Genomic DNA, 17,971 nt, shown 5'->3' with positions numbered 1-17,971 from the left:
GGACGGCAGCATTCTGTTGACAAAACACCTCAAGTGGTGGAAAGTTGGTGCGGCCCGCCGCCCCTCGCCGCCGCGGGCAGGGGGGCCGGGCCGGGGGGGGTCGGCTGCTGGGGGGCCGGGCCGGGCTGCTGTGCTGGGGGGTCGGGGGCCGGGGGTCAGGTGCTGGGGGCCCCGGCTGGGGTGCTGGGGCTCCTCGAGTCTCCTCCAGGCACTTTGTCCGCCGCCGCTACTGCGAGGTGCTTAGAAATTGCTTTGGGGGCTGTTTCCTAGATGTATTTCGTCCTCAGTGGTATTTCCAGGAAGAGACGGCCAACGGCGTCAGTTAAATGCCTCAGGAAGCACATGCTTGTGAGCTCGTTAGTTGTCGTCTCTGTGTCGGGGTGCCGCCGTTCAGATTCCATGGATAAGATGTGAACCAAGTTGCAAAGTGTAACTGCACATGCTTTTCAATCGTAGTCGTTTTTCTAGACCCAAACTCGGTCATCTGTGTGTCTTCTTTCGCCCTTTTTCTGTGAGCCGCATCCCCCCGCCCCCTTGCTGGAGGGCGTCCTGGCCCCGCCGCGGCCCCTGTGCTTGCTCGGGTGTGGGGGTGACCCTCCGTGCACACGTGCACCTCTCTGGAAGCAAGTTACTGCCGGGCTGGGCCATCGGGAGCAGCGTCTGCTGGCATTCTCTTTGTAAAGGAAAAAAGGGAAGTTATTTGTTTTGAAGTTAACGCTGACTAGATCAAGTGCATAGTTTTTACAAAATCCACTTCAGCGACGCCTGGGTGGCTCAGATGGTTAAGCCTCTGCCTTCAGCTCAGGTCATGGTCTCGGGGTCCTGGGATCGAGCCCCGCCAGCCGCACATCGGGCTCCCTGCTCAGCGGGGAGCCTGTTTCTCCCTCTGCCTCTGCCTCCCCCCTGCTTGTGCTCACACTTTCACTCTCAAATAAATAAATAAAATCTTCTAAAAAAAATCCACTTCAGACTTTAATGAGGCAGGTTTGTTAGCAAGGGCATCCTTTGTGACTTTTTATATAGAAATATTAATATTTGTTTCGTCTATATCATGGTGATAAAATTAGGAGACTTGAAAGGATTTAGTTGGAGTCTTTAAAAAAGTACTATGAATAAGCCAGATTTCAGTTGGTCACTAAACAAAGCTACCTTTTGAGATGAAAGCTCTCACGGGAGTTGGACTCTACTCTGAGAGCTTCCAGTGGGACGTTGGTGCAGGGACACACACCTCCCCAAACCCTTACGCAGGTCATCTCCCTGTCATGCTTTACGTTTTCTCAGTACAAGATCTAGCACAAGGTAAGACATGTTCTGTGAATCCAGAACATCTCAAAGGACAGAGTTAATCCCCTGTGTTGGAAAAAAGCTGGGACTCTTAGTCTACCTGACAGGTGATTATCTGACAGCCGTCCCCTCCCGCACACACTGTTTGCTCTGGTTTTTTCTGATATTTTGGACTTGAGGACTCTGCTCTCTTCTTTAATGTCACTACGTGCAAACAAGGAGGCTTGTAAGTAAGTCACACTGTGGGAAGAATGTTCTAGCACCCTGGAGAAAGATTTAAAATACATTTTGAGGGCAATTGGTTGAATTCTGTGTCTGTGCCGTGAAGCTGCTGTGCGGTATCACTGAGTGGACGGAATGTGTGCATCTGCATTTCAGGCCCTGTCCAGCACAGACTTTGGAGAGTGAGCACGCTGGGAGGTGGAGCTCTTGCAGCAGGCGGAGGGTGGTCATGGTCAGTGCATGCCTTGGCTTCCCTCTGCGTTTTCAGCTTTTCTTTGCCTGGCCTTAGCTCCTTCAGTTTGTGAATTCTGGTCTGATTTCCTTCTTCCGTGGGAGGATTGCCTTGTGAGGGGAGGGAAGCAGGTGAATGATGGCGGACATGGTGCTGACATGGCGCCAGAGCCTCAGATGGCTCTCCCTTACCAGCATTCTGTTTCCTTCTGAGCTTCTCTGCACAAAACACAGAGTTTCGAGTCTGCGACTGTCGTTCTTCTAATTACTATTTGGTTTTTAAGGCACTCTTTAAATCTCAGGGCTTGAGCACATAAGCTGTAGGAATCCGTTTTCTTATTTACATTCTGTGTTTTAGTGAGTTTAGCTACATAAAGAGTCACAGTGTGCCTCTGGCCCTGGCCGTCCTGTAGCCTCTGCAGTGTCAGGACTCCACAGATCTCCAGTCCACGCCCCTCCCAGGGGCTCACCCTCTTTATACCCCTGTCTTTCCTGCCCTTCTCCCTCACCCCACTTTCCAGCACCCAGATGTTTCTTCACTCCGAAATGGCTCAGATCACTTCCTTGTTAATTATTTGATAATGTGCTTTTGGTGGCTCAAATTCCGGAAGGCACTGCTAGGAGAAAAACAAAGCCTTTCCTTCTCGTGCTCCCTATTTCTGAGGCAGAGGGTCCTGGGAGACACAGAGGTGCTTGACTCTGTGAGGATTCTGGCCTCTTGCTCTCTACCTACCACGGTTCTGTCTGCCGCGGGCAGCGGTGGTTTTGGAAAAGAAGGCCTTGCCCTCAGGGAACCTAAGCAGTGATCCTGGGAATAGACTTAAACCAAAGAAAAAGGCCCAGCGAGTGCTCCCAGGAAAAGTACAGGCAGGTGTAGACAGAGGTGATGGGCAGTTTCTGCTTGAGAAGTATGTTCCAGGAAGACCTCTTTTTAGAGGGAGTCCGACCCTGAGGGGTCTGGGGCCACGGATGGAGGCCCCAAGGAAGAAGCATCAGTGCGGTGGAGAGGCTGACCCCTCTGCTTGAGCTCGAGTCCCGTGGGTACCTCTGGGTCTGCAGCAGCCTGTGCTCCTGATGGAGCTTCAGAAAAGAAACTTCACAGAGCCCCTCACTGCTGATGGCAGCCTGGGGCTGGGGTGGGGCGGGCTGTCCCCTGTTGGCCCACTGCGGCGCTCTCTAGGCAATGGCTCCTTGATCTGGACAGGGAGGACCTGGCCCCTTGGCTGTGTGGCCCTGCACCTGCTCTGTCCTGCTTCACCGCCCCCACAGATGTAAACCACGAGGGACTGAGTTTTCATCCAAGGCCACTGTTAACTGATCCTCACCTTACAGTCTGCTCACTTGATTGCCTCGCGAGGGAGCAGCGTCGGAAACAGTGAGCTCTTCCGGGAGAGCTCCAGTTACTCTCTCGCAGAGGCCATATTCCACATCCTGTAAGTAAAAGGACGCTTTAAAAACTCTTGGTAGCTTCCAGCCACAGCAGCAGTTTCACACCTATCCCTCGTGGGACTGCCCTGGTCCCTGTGGGAAAAGGTAAGCAGCAAGGGTGCTGGTGTTGGGTAAAGGGGACCCACAAAACGAGTGAGCAGAACCACCCAAATAGCCCTGGTCTGTGACCCAGAACATTTCAGGGACAGAACAGGGACCGGCTGACCTTAGCATGGTCTGTTTGCTTGCTTTGGAATGTGCTTTGTTTCCAAGGTAGCCTTATCACGATTTCTGACTACATCTTATGGAAAGGGCTCTGGTTCTGGGTTTCTGAAGTTTAACCCTTAGCAGCTGTCCCTGGCTCTCGGTTCTGTCCCCCATCTCTGCGCAACTGGGGCTGGATTACAGTTTCTCGTTGTGTGAGCACAGTGGCTGAGGCACTTGATGCTCTAGCCACCCCAGGACGTGTTCGTCATGGTGACACGTGCTCAGAATATGCAAAAGGTACTCTCAGACCTAGGCCAGGTCTGAATTTATGACCTTGGTGGGAAGACTGTTGTCTCCCAGTGTGAACTAGGCAGGAGTGTCGCTGTGGCTCATCGATTCGTTGAGAGCGTGTGAACCCTGAGCTGGACACAACTGTGCTTCAGTGTTTGGAAGGTTCTATTATGACGTTTCCGACTTACAGAGAGCACTTGTGAGAATGTTGCTGTGACTGCTACCTTCTGCCCGTCTGGTGCTTGCCAGACTTTTCCGAAGGAAATTGCAGATATCCCAGCATGTCACCCCAAATGTCCTTTTCTCCAAAGAAGAGGCAGAAAGGGACTCTTCTGTAGGACCTACACACCATCACTGACCACGTCTAGGACAGGGCCCAGGCCAGTCCCTGCTCCCATCCCCCCACTTGCCCCCAGTGGTCTTTGGGAGCTGATGTCTCCAAACCAGAATTGAGTCTAGGTCATTATTGGCTGTTACGTCTCTTTAGTTTCTTTTCTTTGCAGAAAAATGCCTCCATGACATTGACTTTTTGAAGATACTAGGCCAGGGGCACCTGGGTGGCTCAGTCATTAAGCGTCTGCCTTCGGCTCAGGTCACGATCCCGGGGTCCTGGGATCGAGCCCCGCATCAGGCCCCCTGTTCGGCGGGAAGCCTGCTTCTCCCTCTCCCACTCCCCCTGCTTGTGTTCCCTCTCTCGCTGTCTCTCTCTTTCGAATAAATCAATAAAATCTTTTTTTAAAAAAAAGAAGAGACTAGGCCAGTTGTCTTGTGAGTGCCCCGTGTTCTGGATCTGTTTTGCACTGTGCCGTTTATCTTGTTCCTCTGCTCCCCATGCTCCCCGTGTGCTGTGGTCTGGTGGTAAGAGGCTCACTTGGAGGCAGGCAGCACATTTTCACCAAGGCGATGCTCTGTGCTTCCTGCCACACCATTCTGGGGGGCTGTCCTGCTGGTACTGACACCAGCTTCCCTTGTTCTTTATCTGTGTTCCCTCATCTGGGCGTCCTGAGACGAGAGGGAAAATGCTGGACCCTCCCTCTTTGTCGCTACTCATCGGGGGAGCAGTGCTCATGACATTTAGCTTCACTGTGGTAAATGCTGCCGTTTTTCCTTTTTCTTTCTTGAATATCAGTGCAGAGTAATGGGTTTTTATTTATTCATTGTACTGGGGCCTATTAAAGGCTTGTGTTTGTGTTTGGATGTTCACACGGTTGTAGCTGAGCAGCTGGGCACCCCGCTGTGCAGGCTCCTGGTCCTCCCGCGGCATCAGCATCGTTCTGAGAGCACTGCTCTGGCCCCTTGCCCTCCCTTCCCGACCTGCAGGCCCTGACCTGCCGGCCGAGGTTGCTCCCAAGTGCTGCGGTCCCTTTCCATGCAGAAAAGTGTTGGTGTGTGCACTGTGTTTGCCTATTATTGTGGCTGTAGGCACCTATCTCATGGACAGAACTAGGAAACGCTTGTTTAAAACATGGTAAGTTCAAATGATATTTTCAATACAAGTTTGACATTATATGGTTTTACTTAATTTCTTTGATTTTTAAAATTTATCCTTTTCTTATCCTGAAAATCTTGATTCTTAATGTCATTGGCATAGTTATTTTATGCTCAAGTATACATAAAATAGGGTGTAAAATTACTGTATTGTGTTGCTACTACTAATGGGACTCCTTAGCAGAGTTTAAGGTGTTTTGGTGTTTGTCTGTTTTTAAGATTTTATTTTTAAGTAATCTCCACACACACTCACTGTAGGCCTCGAACTCAAGACCCTAAATCAGGAGTTGACCCTCCACGGACTGAGCCAGCCAGGCACCCCTACAGTGCTTTTGTTTTTAAGTTCCTTTGGTTCTTAGTACATATTATGTTGAGGATTAAGTGCTGTGTTTGGAAACAAGCCTCTTGATGAATATTCTTTTGTCTGTGGTTGTGTTCCCCATTTGATATACAGTTAGGTTTTTTTGTTTCAGATTTGGAATTTTAAAATTTTATCTTTATGTTCAAAATCGTTACATGGCTCAAAAGTCAAAATCATATGAAAGATATGATCAGAGATGTCACATCTCCACTCTTTATAGGCAGGCAGCCGTTTTATTTCTGTTTTTCCTGCAAAGATCTTGGTTTCCTCTCTCGCCTGTCATAAAAGGTAGTAGCAAGAACTGTTCACACTGTGTGTGTCTCGCTTCTTTATTCACCACGTCTGTGACTGTAGCAGCCCTTCCTGGTGGGTGTGGAGTGGTTTTCCAGCACGGACTGGGGCCCGTGTTGTTTTCTACTTGAGGAGCGCTGTCCTGGGGCTCCGGTCGGAGCGGTGGGGTTGCTGGGTCCAGGGATGTGATTGTAGGAGGTGTTTCCACGTGCCTCGCGTGCCCCGCCACGCGTGTGGTCCCATGAGTGCTGTCCACAGCCTCGCGGACAGGGAGTTTCCCAGCCCTGGGTCTTTGCCAGTCTGACCCAGTGAGATCTAATTCTTGGAGTAGTGTTCCTCTAATATGCTTCAGTTTGGATGTGAAAAGTGGAAAAATATACTTTACTAAATCGGATATGGTTGGTAGCCAAAGTGTTTGAGATCGTGAAATAGACGACTGTGTTAGTAAGTCACCGAGTGTGAGTAGCTGCTGGGCGGGAGCCGGGCCGCTCTGCCCCTGCCTTCCGCATCCAAGTAGTTGGAAGGTGGTTTCTTTCACTCTTTCAATAAAAAATAACAGTAGATTCTCAGAAGGTAGCGGGAGGGGAAGAATGAAGCGGGGCAAATCGGAGGGGTAGACGAGCCATGAGAAACGATGGACTCCGAAAAACAAACTGAGGGTTCTAAAGGGGAGGGGAGGGGAATGGGAGGATGGGTTAGCCTGGTGACGGGTATTGAGGAGGGCACGTTCTGCATGGAGCACTGGGTGTTATGCACAAACGATGAATCATGGAACACTTCATCTAAAACTAATGATGTAACGTATGGGGATTAACATAAGAATAAAAAAATTAAAAAAAAAAATAACAGTAGATTCTCCAAGCCAGAACATTTCCATGCATTTTACTTTTTCTAGCCTACAGAAAGGAACCTCTGATTAGCTATCTTTTACTTTTTGGTATTTTTGTGTTTGAAATGAAAAGTAAAATAAGTTCAGGAGACTTTGGTTTTGGGTGTCTCTCCTCTCCCGTCTCTTGGCTCTCGTCATAATTTGGGATTGCTGTGCTTACTGTCCGAGTATGACGTTATTGCCTTCATCGCGGGAGTGCCCAGCATCTGGGTAGCCCTCGGGCTGCAGAGAGCTGGGGCTGCCTCCTGTCTTGGGGGACCCAGGCTGCAAGTTGTTAACGGAAGGATTCTGTGTTAACGCGTTGTCGTTGATTACCCTATTTCTGTTTGCTGGAGAATAGAGTCAGAATCATGGTGTTGGTTCCAGATGCCATCCACATAAATCCCCTCCTGAGTTTTGGGGCAGGTGGCAAAAACCAAATTATTCTTTACACATATGTAAAATTATCAAAACTGCCACAGTAACATAATCCTTTTGTGGTTTGAAAACCAAAGATAACATGCTTCTTTTTTTCCTTTAATTTGTGCTGAAATAGTAGGAAAACATTATTTTCTTCAATAGTAAACTGCTGGATCAAATTACAGTATTTTTCCTAAATTAGCAACATAGTTGCTATTTATGATTATGAAATAATATGAGCAAATTAGTCAAGGAGTAAAGAAATACATAGAATAGAAAGTGAAAGTCTTTCATGATTATTGCAGTGACGTTTTATATACCCTTCCAGACATGTACGTGTGTGGGTGCCCTTACATCCAGGGCAGTCCAGGCCGACCTCTCACCTGCCATGAGGGCCGCCGCGGGGGGCATTCCCTCCTGCTCAGGTGGGACAGATGCATCGTGGGGGCACTCACATGGCAGCTGCTGAGGGATGTGTAGATGATTCCCAGCTTTTAACTCTTCTATTTTTTAAAAAAGATTTTATTTATTAACTTATTTATTTATTTTACAGAGAGAGAGAGTACGTACATGAGTGGGGTGAGAGGCAGAGGAGGAGGGACAAGCAGATGCACACCCAGCATGGAGCCTGACGCGGGGCTCAATCCCATGACCCTGAGCTTATGACCTGAGCCAAAGTCCAGAGTGGGCCACCTGACCCGCTGAGCCACCCAGGCGCCCCTTACCTCTTCTTGTGAAGCGTAACATACATGCAGAGAAGTGCTCATCTCAGTGAATCATCACCAGTCAACAGATGGAAAATTGCCCCTGTGCCCCCGGCCCCCGCAACCCTGAAGTTAATAATTTTCGCGGCTCGTCCACTGTCCTTCGAATCCGGGAGCTCCCGCGGCCTGTGTTGTTTGGTGTCTGGCTCGTGCTCACCAGTGTAGTTGCTGGGTATGATGGCGGTCACTTCATCTTTGTTGCTGTGGGATCCCCACTGCCTGGGTCTGTCCCAGCGGGTGTCTGCCGTCGGTAGCCAGCTCCCAACCGTTAGGAGTCCTGCCATGAGCGTCTTTGGACTCGTCCTCTGCTCCGTGTCACGGGCATCTTGTTGGCGTGAGACCCTGTGAGTGGTCATGGGGTGAGACCAGCTTTACCAGGTGCTGGCAGGCGTGTTCTGGTGTGGTGGTCGTACTTGTCTGTCGCAGACCGTCAGCAACATCCGGCATTATCAGGTCAGAGAGAGTGTGTGCGTGTGTGTAGCCATTTTACAAGGCGTACATTGTTGTGGCTTTCATTTGTATTTCCTTGATTTTTAAGTTTCTTAATTTTAATGTGGCCTGATTGCCCATCTTCCCTCAATAGTTCTGTTTTGCTCTAAATCAGGGTTAAAAGGATATTTTTCTCTATTATATTCCTCATTGTTTTGCCTTTAGTGTGACCATCCGTGTAGTGTGATTTGGGGGATGGCATGAACTAGGAGGCAAGTGTTGTTTTTTCCACAGAGCGATCGAATTGTCCTGGCACCATTTATTGAAAAGATCCGTCTTCCTCGCTGCTCTGCAGCATCTCCAGCATAAGAAATCAGGTGTGTGCAGACATGGTATGTGGGTCTGGTCCAGGACTCCCCAACCTGTGTTGGTCTGTTGGCCCCTGGAACCAATACCACGATGCCCTCAATGTAGTTTCATAAGGTGGTTTTTGTTTGTTTGTTTAGAGATTTTATTTATTTATTTGACAGAGCACAAGCAGGGGGAGCAGGAGAAGGAGAAGCAGACTCCCCACTGAGCAGGGAGCCTGACTGGGACCCGATGCCAGGACCCTGGGATCATGACCTGAGCCGAAAGCAGACACTTAACTGAGCCACCCAGGCGTCCCAGTTTTTTTGTTTGTTTTTTAAAAAACCTTTTTAATTTGGGCACCTGGGTGGCTCAGTTGGTTAAGCAACTGCCTTCGGCTCAGGTCTTGATCCTGGAGTCCCGGGATCGAGTCCCGCATCGGGCTCCCTGCTCGGCGGGGAGTCTGCTTCTCCCTCTGACCCTCCCCCCCTCATGTGCTCTCTCTCTCAAATAAATAAAATCTTTGAAAAAAATAAAAAAAACCTTTTTAATTTTAAAGTCTAGCACAGACACAGAAACTGGATGAAGTAAATGTACAGCTTGAGGGGTTATTGTAAGGTGGACATTTTTGTGACCATCGCTTTGGTCAAGAAAGAAACTTCGGCCAGGCCCAGAATCCTCCCTTGTATCCTGTCCCTGTCCTGTGTCCGTCCCTCCCTCCTCCTGACAGAAGTAACTTCTGATCTCACCATTATGGCAGCTCCTTCCTTTTCTTCATAGTTTGGTGGCTGAATCGCATACCTCCAAATAGTAGTTAAGTTTCACCTATTTATTCAGAAGATGCCAGGGGCGCCTGGGTGGCTCAGTCGTTAGGCGTCTGCCTTCGGCTCAGGTCACGGTCCCAGGGTCCTGGGATCGAGCCCCGCATCGGGCTCCCTGCTCCACGGGAAGCCTGCTTCTCCCTCTCCCACTCCCCCTGCCTGTGTTCCCTCTCTCGCTGTGTCTCTCTCTCTCAAATAAATAAAATCTTAAAAAAAAAAAGAAGAAAGAAAGAAGAAGATGCTGTAGCTCACCCCCCAGCTCCCATGGAAGTTTTTGTGGTTGGTCCTCCAGTATAGTGTGATCTATCCTTGGTTTCCTGTAAATCGGTACTTAGAGGTTTGATCAGATTCAGGTCTGGTTTTTTTTCTTTTTTTTAAGATTTTATTTATTTATGTGACAGAGAAACACAGCGAGAAGGGAACACAAGCAGGGGGAGTGGGAGCGGGAGAAGCAGGCCTCCCGCGGAGCAGGGAGCCCGATGCGGGGCTCGATCCCGGGACCCTGGGATCATGACCTGAGCCAAAGGCAGATGCTTAACGACTGAGCCACCCAGGTGCTCCAGATTCAGGTTTTTGACCTCTGGCAAAACTCCTACATGAGGAAGCACCTAATGTGTGGTGTCTCTCTCTCTCTTTTAAAAGTAGGCTCCATGCCCAGTGCGGAGCCAATACGGGGCTTGAACTCACGATCCTGAGATCAAGACCTGAGCTGAGATCGAGAGTAGGATACTTAACTGACAGAGACACCCAGATGCCCCGGTGTCTCTTTTTTTTTTTTTTTTTAAAGATTTATTTATTTATTTGAGAGAGCAAGAATGAGAGAGAGCACATGAGAGGGGGGAGGGTCGGAGGGAGAAGCAGACTCCCTGCCGAGCAGAAAGCCCGATGCGGGACTCGATCCCAGGACTCCAGGATCATGACCTGAGCCGAAGGCAGTCGCTTAACCAACTGAGCCACCCAGGCGCCCGTGGTGTCTCTCTTTTTTGATGTTGGCCAAGCCAGCGATGTATAGACATACATGCATTAATTCGTAACAGGTTAAAAAATGATGATGTTCTGGCTGAGTTACTGCTTCTTTGTTTATGAGCTGGACTTGTAGTAAAAGGAACGTGTCATATTATTTGGTTATCTAGTTCTATACTTCATATAGGACACCCAAGATAAATGCTTGATTCTTCTCTTCATCACTTTTCAAAATAATGAATCAATTTTCTATCATCCTCCAAAGGTGACCTATTGAGGATTTTATTTTGGTATTATGAACTCAGATTTAAACATATTGGATGAATTTTAATGTCTTGTTCATGGTCCTTATTTATGTTGAGATTGTCTCATGTTTGGGTAACTGGAGCCTTTATAAGCTTCCCAGACACTTTTGACACAATTCTAGCTAGTTCTCATAGGTTCCTTGCTCTCTGGTGTGCCAAGATGCTCCAGGCTTGTCGTGTATTCTTCCTGCCCCAGACCTGGGATAAGCCATTCTGTCAAGAAGCCCTGGTCTTTGTTGATGGGAAATGATGTTTCAGATCCAGTCTGCATGTTAGGGACACTCGTTGCTGTTGGGTTTGTGGTTGTTTCTGGGTCTGTGCAGTGGACAGAGCTGGTCACAGAAGGTAGCATGTTTATTTGACCTTTTGTCTCGCATCCCCCCCTCCCTTCTCCACCAGGAACCCCCGTTCTCCAGGATGGAGGAGAGGAGAATATTGGACCATCACTAAGTGCTCGTTTGCTGTACCCATTGCCGCACGTGTCACAGCCTCAGACTGACCCACAGTAGCACTGTGCACGTATCGTTACTGTTTGCATGAGACCTGCTCTCCATCTCCTGTCCTCCATAGTCCTTGCAGAGCCTAGCGTATCTCTCCCAGAAACCCTTGTCAGTCTTAGCTCTGCAAGTAAATACACGCTAAGTGCTCACACCTGCCCCTCTGCCAGTGTCTCTAGACTTTTACTTGAGATCTCTTCTTTCCTAGGGTTCTCAGGAAGGACTCATGGAAAATATTACTCGAATTCTTGCATGTTGATAGTTTTTATGTGTCCTTTGTACTTGAAAGTGAGTTTGACTGTATGTAAAATCCTCAGCTCACGTTTTTTTCCTTTGAATACCTTAAATATTATTCTCTTGTCTTCCAGCATAAAGCGTTGCTATCAAATGCATGGTAATTTTACTTTCTTTCCTGTGTAAGTGACTTTGTTTTTTTGCCTGAATAGTATTCTTTTTTAGTGTTGTTAGGCGTGGATTTCTCATTCAGATGGCATGCCCTATTAATATGGAGCTCCACAAGTTTTATTTCAGGAAAGGGTTTTAAGTTTTTAGTATTTTGTTCCCTGGCTTTGTCCCCTCCATTTTTGCAGGGTGGGGAGGGGCTCTGATTTTGCGTGTGTTGGATCTTCTTTACCATCCTTTCAGTTCGCTTCTCTGGGGTCTTTTTTATTCCTTCATTTCTTTTTCATTAAAAAAATATTCCTTTCCTCTTCTGTTTCTCTTAAGTAAAATCAGTTGTGGAGTTTATTTGTTCTTATGGTGCTTCTAACTTAGTCTTTATTCTTGGAATGGTACTTTACTTTTATTTCTCATATTTTCTTAGGACCGATAACCTCATATCAGTATTCTAGCCTGACTTAGGTTGTCCTTTTGTATTATTTTAAAATATCTTGGGGCACCTGGGTGGCTCAGATGGTTAAGCGTCTGCCTTCAGCTCAGGTCGTGATCCTGGGGTTCCAGGATCAAGCCCCACATCGGGCTCCCAGCTCAGCAGGGAGTCTGCTTCTCCCTCAGCCTCTCTCTCCTGCTCATGCTCCTGCTCTCTGTCTCTCAAATGAATAAATAAAATCTTAAAAAAAGTCTGTAGCTTCTTTTGAAATAAGTTGCAGTTTTCAGATGGTTTAATTTGAGGTTATGGTTTTCTGGTCTTCTTTCATTATCTTTGGAGATGCTTTCTGCTCTTCATTATTTTTTCTCTCATCCTTTTGTGAGACTTGGCCTTAATTCTTTCTGTTGCTTATTGTATTCATTTTCTGGCTGCCTGAACAAATTATCACAAACTGAGTGGCTGAAAACAGCATAAATTTGAAGGTTAAATCTGAGATGGGTCACACTGGGCTGAAATCAAGGTCTTGTTGGCAGGCTCCATTTCTTTCTGGAGGACGCCCGCATCTCTCGGCCAGTGGGCCCCTTCCTGAGTCTTCAAAACCAGCAACACCACATTGCGTGGGCCTTTTTCTTTTTTTTTAAGGTTTTATTTATATATATGGGAGAGAGTGCATGCGCATCAGTGGGGAGGGGGCAGAGGGAAAAGCAGACCCCCCCTCAAGTGTGGCGCCCAACGTGGGGCTTGATCCCAGGACCCTGAGATCATGACCTGAGCCGAAGTTAGACACTTAACCGACTGCGCCACCCAGGCACCCCAACCTGGCCCTTCTTCTGAAGGTGTCACTCCCTGTCTCTCTTCTGCCTCTTCCACCAGGAAGACCCTTGAGATCACACTGCATCCCCACAAATAAGCTAAGATAAGCTTCCTTAATTCCACATGATTAATAATTCCTCCTTGCCATATAACCCAGCATACTCACAGATTTGAGGGTTAGGACATGGACTTCTGAGGGGCCCATTATTCTGTCTGTTGCATTTTTTATATAATACTAATTTTTTTGTTTTTTAAGGTTTTTTTAATGTAAGGAGATATGACTTAGACAACATTTTCTGGCTTCATGGGCTTCCTTCCCTGTGGTCCTCTTGTGCTGTGGGAAACGCTGGGGCCTCCTTTGTGTATCTAGTGATCTGTAGTTCTTCCTTGCTGTTTTTGTCTGGCTTTGGGATAGAGGTGATGTGGTCTCTTAGACTGAGCTGGAAAGTATCCCATCCTCTTCTGTTTTCAGAGTTTGTGACGTATCAGTAGTATTTCTTCTGTAAATGCTTGAAAAAATTCACAAGTGAAGCCGTTTGGGCCTATGACTTTCTTGCAGGAAGATTTTTAAATCACTGATTCAATTTTTGTACTTGTTATAGGTCCATTCTGGTTTTCTAATTCTTCTCGAGTCACTCTTGGTAACTTACTACTTTCTAGGAACTTTTCCATTGTACCTGAGTTGTTGAAGTTGTTGGTACCAAGTTGTTCATAGTATTTTCTTATATTCCACTTTGTGAGGAATCAGTGGTAACGTTCCCACATTTTCGCAAACTTTGTCTTGTAGTCTTGGTTAATCTAGTTAAGGATTTGTTGGTTTTCTCGGTCTTTTAAAAGAATCAACTTTTGGTTTTGTTGATATTCTGTATCCTTTTTCAGTTTTTCATTTCATTCATACCACTCTAATCTTTATTATTGCCTCTTTTCCTGCCCTTTTTTGCAGTATTTTTTAAGGTGAATGCTTACATTATCTTTTTTTTTTTTTTTTTTTACATGCATGGTATGATTTCAGGGTTTTTTTAAGTTTTTGTTTAAATTCTAGTTAATATACAATGTGATGTTAGTTTCATGTATACAACATAGTGAGTCAGCACTCCTATATGCTTTTAGTTTTTTGGAATTTACTGAGATTTGTGGCCCTCTATATGCACGTGAAAAGAATGTATTCTACGGTTTTGGGGTGGAATGTTCTGAAGAAGTGCTTACATTATTGATTCGAGGTTCTTCTTTTCTAATACAGGTATTGAAAGCTATAAATTTCTCTTTGAGCACTTCAGCATCTTATAAATTTTGTTGTGATGTTACTTTCATTTGGATGAAAATACTTTTTTCTTAAGATTTTATTTACTTATTTGACAGAGAGCAAGAGAGCCCAGGCAGGGGAGGGGCGGAAGAAGAGGGAGAAGCGGGCTCCCCGTGAGCAGGGAGCCCGATGTGGGACTCGATCTCAGGACCCCGGGATCATGACCTGAGCCGAAGGCAGACGCTTAACCGACTGAGCCACTCAGGCGCCCCGCAGATGAAAATACTTTCTAATTTCCCTTGTAATTTCTTTCTGACACATGGATTATTTAGAAATGTACTTTTATTTCCAAATATTTATTGATTTCTCAAATTCCCTTCTGTTACTGTTTTATAATCTAACTGCATTGTGGGTGAAGGACATACTTGTATAGTCTCGGCCCTTTGGAACATAGTAATGCTTGTTTCCTGGCCTCGCATGTGGTGGTTTGTGTGCAGGTGAGGGGAGTGTGGGTGAGATGGGTGTCTGTGTAGCTGCTCAGCAGGGTGGTGGATGGTCTTCCGCAGCTCTGCCGGCTTCCCGTCCGACTGTCCTGCAGACCTGTCTACAGGTTTGCTGGTTCTTCTGCATGAGTCTGAACTCCTCTAGTGAATGTTCCCCTTGTACTTCTACATTTCAATGTCGTGATTTCTGCTTGGTTCTCTTCTATAATTTTTCTGTCTGTATTGATATTTATTCGGTGAGACTTGTTATTCCTTATTTTATATGTTGTCTTTATACACTGTTTCCTTTAATTCAGTCAACACATTTCTTTTTTTTTTTTTTTTAAAGATTTTATTTACTTATTCATGAGAGAGAGAGAGAGAGAGGCAGAGGGAGAAGCAGACTTCCCGCAGAGCGGGGAGCCCGATGTGGGACTCGATCCCAGGACTCCGGGATCATGACCTGAGCCGAAGGCAGACGCCCAACCATCTGAGCCACCCAGGCACCCCTCAGTCAACACATTTCTAATGCTTGATTTAAAGTCTTTGTCTAGTAAGTCCAACATCTGGGCCCTCTCAGGGACAGTTTCTTTGGACTTTTTTTCCCGCATGTATAGGCCATACTTTCCTGCTTTTTTTGTATGTTTTGTAATACATTGGTTTTGTTGAAAACTGGACATCAGATCCTTCTCCCTCTCATGTTTATTGTTATTGCTGGAGTCTCATTTTGTTTTAGTCTGTTTCTCTCATGGCTTTCCTGAACGAATTCTAGAAAGCCTATGTCCCTTGTAGTGTTTGGCCACTGAAGTCTCTGCTTGGGTAGCTTAGTGGTCAGTTAAGGATTGGTTAGAGACTTCCTTTAATGCCTTCCTTAAATGCCAGGTGTGTCTGCCATCTCTGCTAGGGGCTGTGTGTGCGCGTGCACCTCTGTCCTTGAGCACTTTGCCCTCGCCTTCACCCTCTGTCCTTGAGCACTTTGCCCTCACCTTCACCCTCTGTCCTTGAGTACTTTGCCCTCGCCTTCACCCTCTGTCCTTGAGCACTTTGACCTCGCCTTCACCCTCTGTCCTTGAGCACTTTGACCTCGCCTTCACCCTCTGTTTGCACAGCATTTCAGGGGCGGCCAGGAGGGAGCGATTGGGGTGTCCATCCAGGTCTTTCCTGGGCGCGTGCACGGTTCTGCACATGCATGTCCTTCTGCATCTCCAGGAGTTTGTCAGAGCTTTTCAAAGCTCCCCATAGACCTCTTGTTCCCCAGATCTTCCTTTTAAACCTCTGCCAGGCTCTTTGCTGGCCTTGCCTGGTACTGCAGCTTCAGGCAGTTGTGATATTGAAAACAAACAGCTGCAATTTTTTTTTTTTAAAGATTTTATTTATTTGACAGAGACACAGCAAGAGAGGGAATACAAGCAGGGGGAGCGGCAGAGAGAGAGGGGGAAGCAGGCTTCCCGTGGAGCGGGGAGTCCGATGCGGGGCTCGATCCCAGGACCCTGGGACCATGACCTGAGCCGAAGGCAGACGCTTAACGACTGAGCCACCCAGGCGCCCCAGCTGCAATTTTTTAACAAACTCCCTGGGGAGAGGGTTTTTCCTCACAGAGCAAGCTCTGAGTCAGGTCACATCACAGCCCTGCCCTATGAATGGGGCTTTTCCAGGGACCTGTGACAAAGGTCAAATAGTGGCAGGGCTGTCGCGTAGGACTTTTCTGTGGGGCTGCTGCTTTCGCAGCTCCCATGGGGAAGAAGGATGGCAGGTCAAATGTCACAAGTTGCTGTTCTTAACAGCGGCCCAGTCGTTTTCTGAGTAAGTGCTCCTCAGATTGTTGTGAGCCTTTCATTAATCCCAGAGCTCTGACCAGTCTGACATGGACAACTGGGCAGCGCTCTCCTGGCTCTTACGGAGCTGCGGATTCCAGAGGCCCTCGTCCTGACATTCTGGAGCAGTGGCTGGCTTTCTGAGGCCCCTTCTCAACCCTGTCCTCTCTTTGCTGCTTTGATCCCCAAGCTGCTCAATTTAGTCTGTTCCCACAGTTTCTTTCATGCAGCTCTTTGCCCTGGAAGGAAGTTTTTGGCTGGTTGTTCTGCCCCAGCCTCTTTGGACCTTCCCTTGGACCCCTGACACACATCTGCTTCACCGTAGTGCGGGAAACACCCCCGGCTTGAGCAGCGTGGTCCTCGGGACTCCAGTGAACACCTCTTGGCTGCTTCGGGATTTCAGCGTATCACGTGCCCAGGGCTGCTTTTTCCCGTACGCATCTAGTACCACATGGGCCTTGTATATATTTTTGGTTTGTTCTCTGTGCTTACATTTTGGAGTTAAGGAAACTCCTGTCGGTTTTGCCTTGGTGTTGATGTCCTCCTCAAGATGTGGTTTTGCTATTCTAGTTCTGTGCTGTGTTATCATCAGAAACAAGTGAACCTAATTGTATTTCAAATGAATAAAATAGCTGCATTTAAAAGAGAAGACTGACCCAAGAAACTTGGACACAGTGCTAAACCTGCAAGCCCAAAGACATGCTTTTATAAACTACTCTCTCTACTTTGAAAGCTTGTTTTTCCTTGGTGATATGGGTTAGTATTCTGAAACTACTTTCTGGATATTGTAGGATTGAGCAAATGAGTATACCTTTTAAGGATAGTGGGAGCCAGATTTCTCACTGTTGGAGAGAAGTTACAAATACGGAAAAAGGGAGGCTAGAATGATCCTGGGATGTTGGGTTGAGATTGGAGGTATCAGTGTGAACCGTGGTTTGTATTCACCATGCATATGCATGTAGGTTTGCGTGTGTGTTGATGGTTTTAGTTAATTCCGCTGAATGGGCCCGGAAGCACCGGCGCCTAGGTGCGATGGGTGTCCCAGGCACCTCACTCCGCCCCGACCATTACTGTTCTGTTGTGCTTACTATCCTCTCTGCGTTACTGAACTTCTCCGGGGGGGGTTGTGTGATTTCTGCCTAAAGGACCCCCTCTGTGCATTCTCCTCAGTACAGGCCACCTGATGACACCTTCTGTGTTTGATTTGTCTGACAGTGTTTTTATTTTATATCAATTTCTGCAGGAATATTTTCACTGAGTACTGAATTCTGGTTTGGCCTTTTTTTCCCCAGAACTTTGAAGGTATCATTCCTTTGTCTCCTGGTTCCCATCGCTTCTCTTGAAAAGTCAGCAGTCTTAAGTTTTTTTTCTTAAAATAATTCTTTTTTTTTTTTAAGATTTTATTTATTTTTTTTTAAAGATTTTATTTATTTATTTGACAGAGAGAGACGCATAGCAAGAGAGGGAACACAAGCAGGGGGAGTGGGAGAGGGAGAAGCAGGCTTCCCGTCGAGCAGGGAGCCTGATGTGGGGCTCGATCCCAAGACCCTGAGATCATGACCTGAGCTGAAG

The sequence above is a fragment of the Neomonachus schauinslandi genome, chromosome 5 (assembly GCF_002201575.2).
Source record: "Neomonachus schauinslandi chromosome 5, ASM220157v2, whole genome shotgun sequence".
In the NCBI taxonomy this organism is placed as follows: Eukaryota; Metazoa; Chordata; class Mammalia; order Carnivora; family Phocidae; genus Neomonachus; species Neomonachus schauinslandi.
This window is presented reverse-complemented; position numbering follows the sequence as displayed.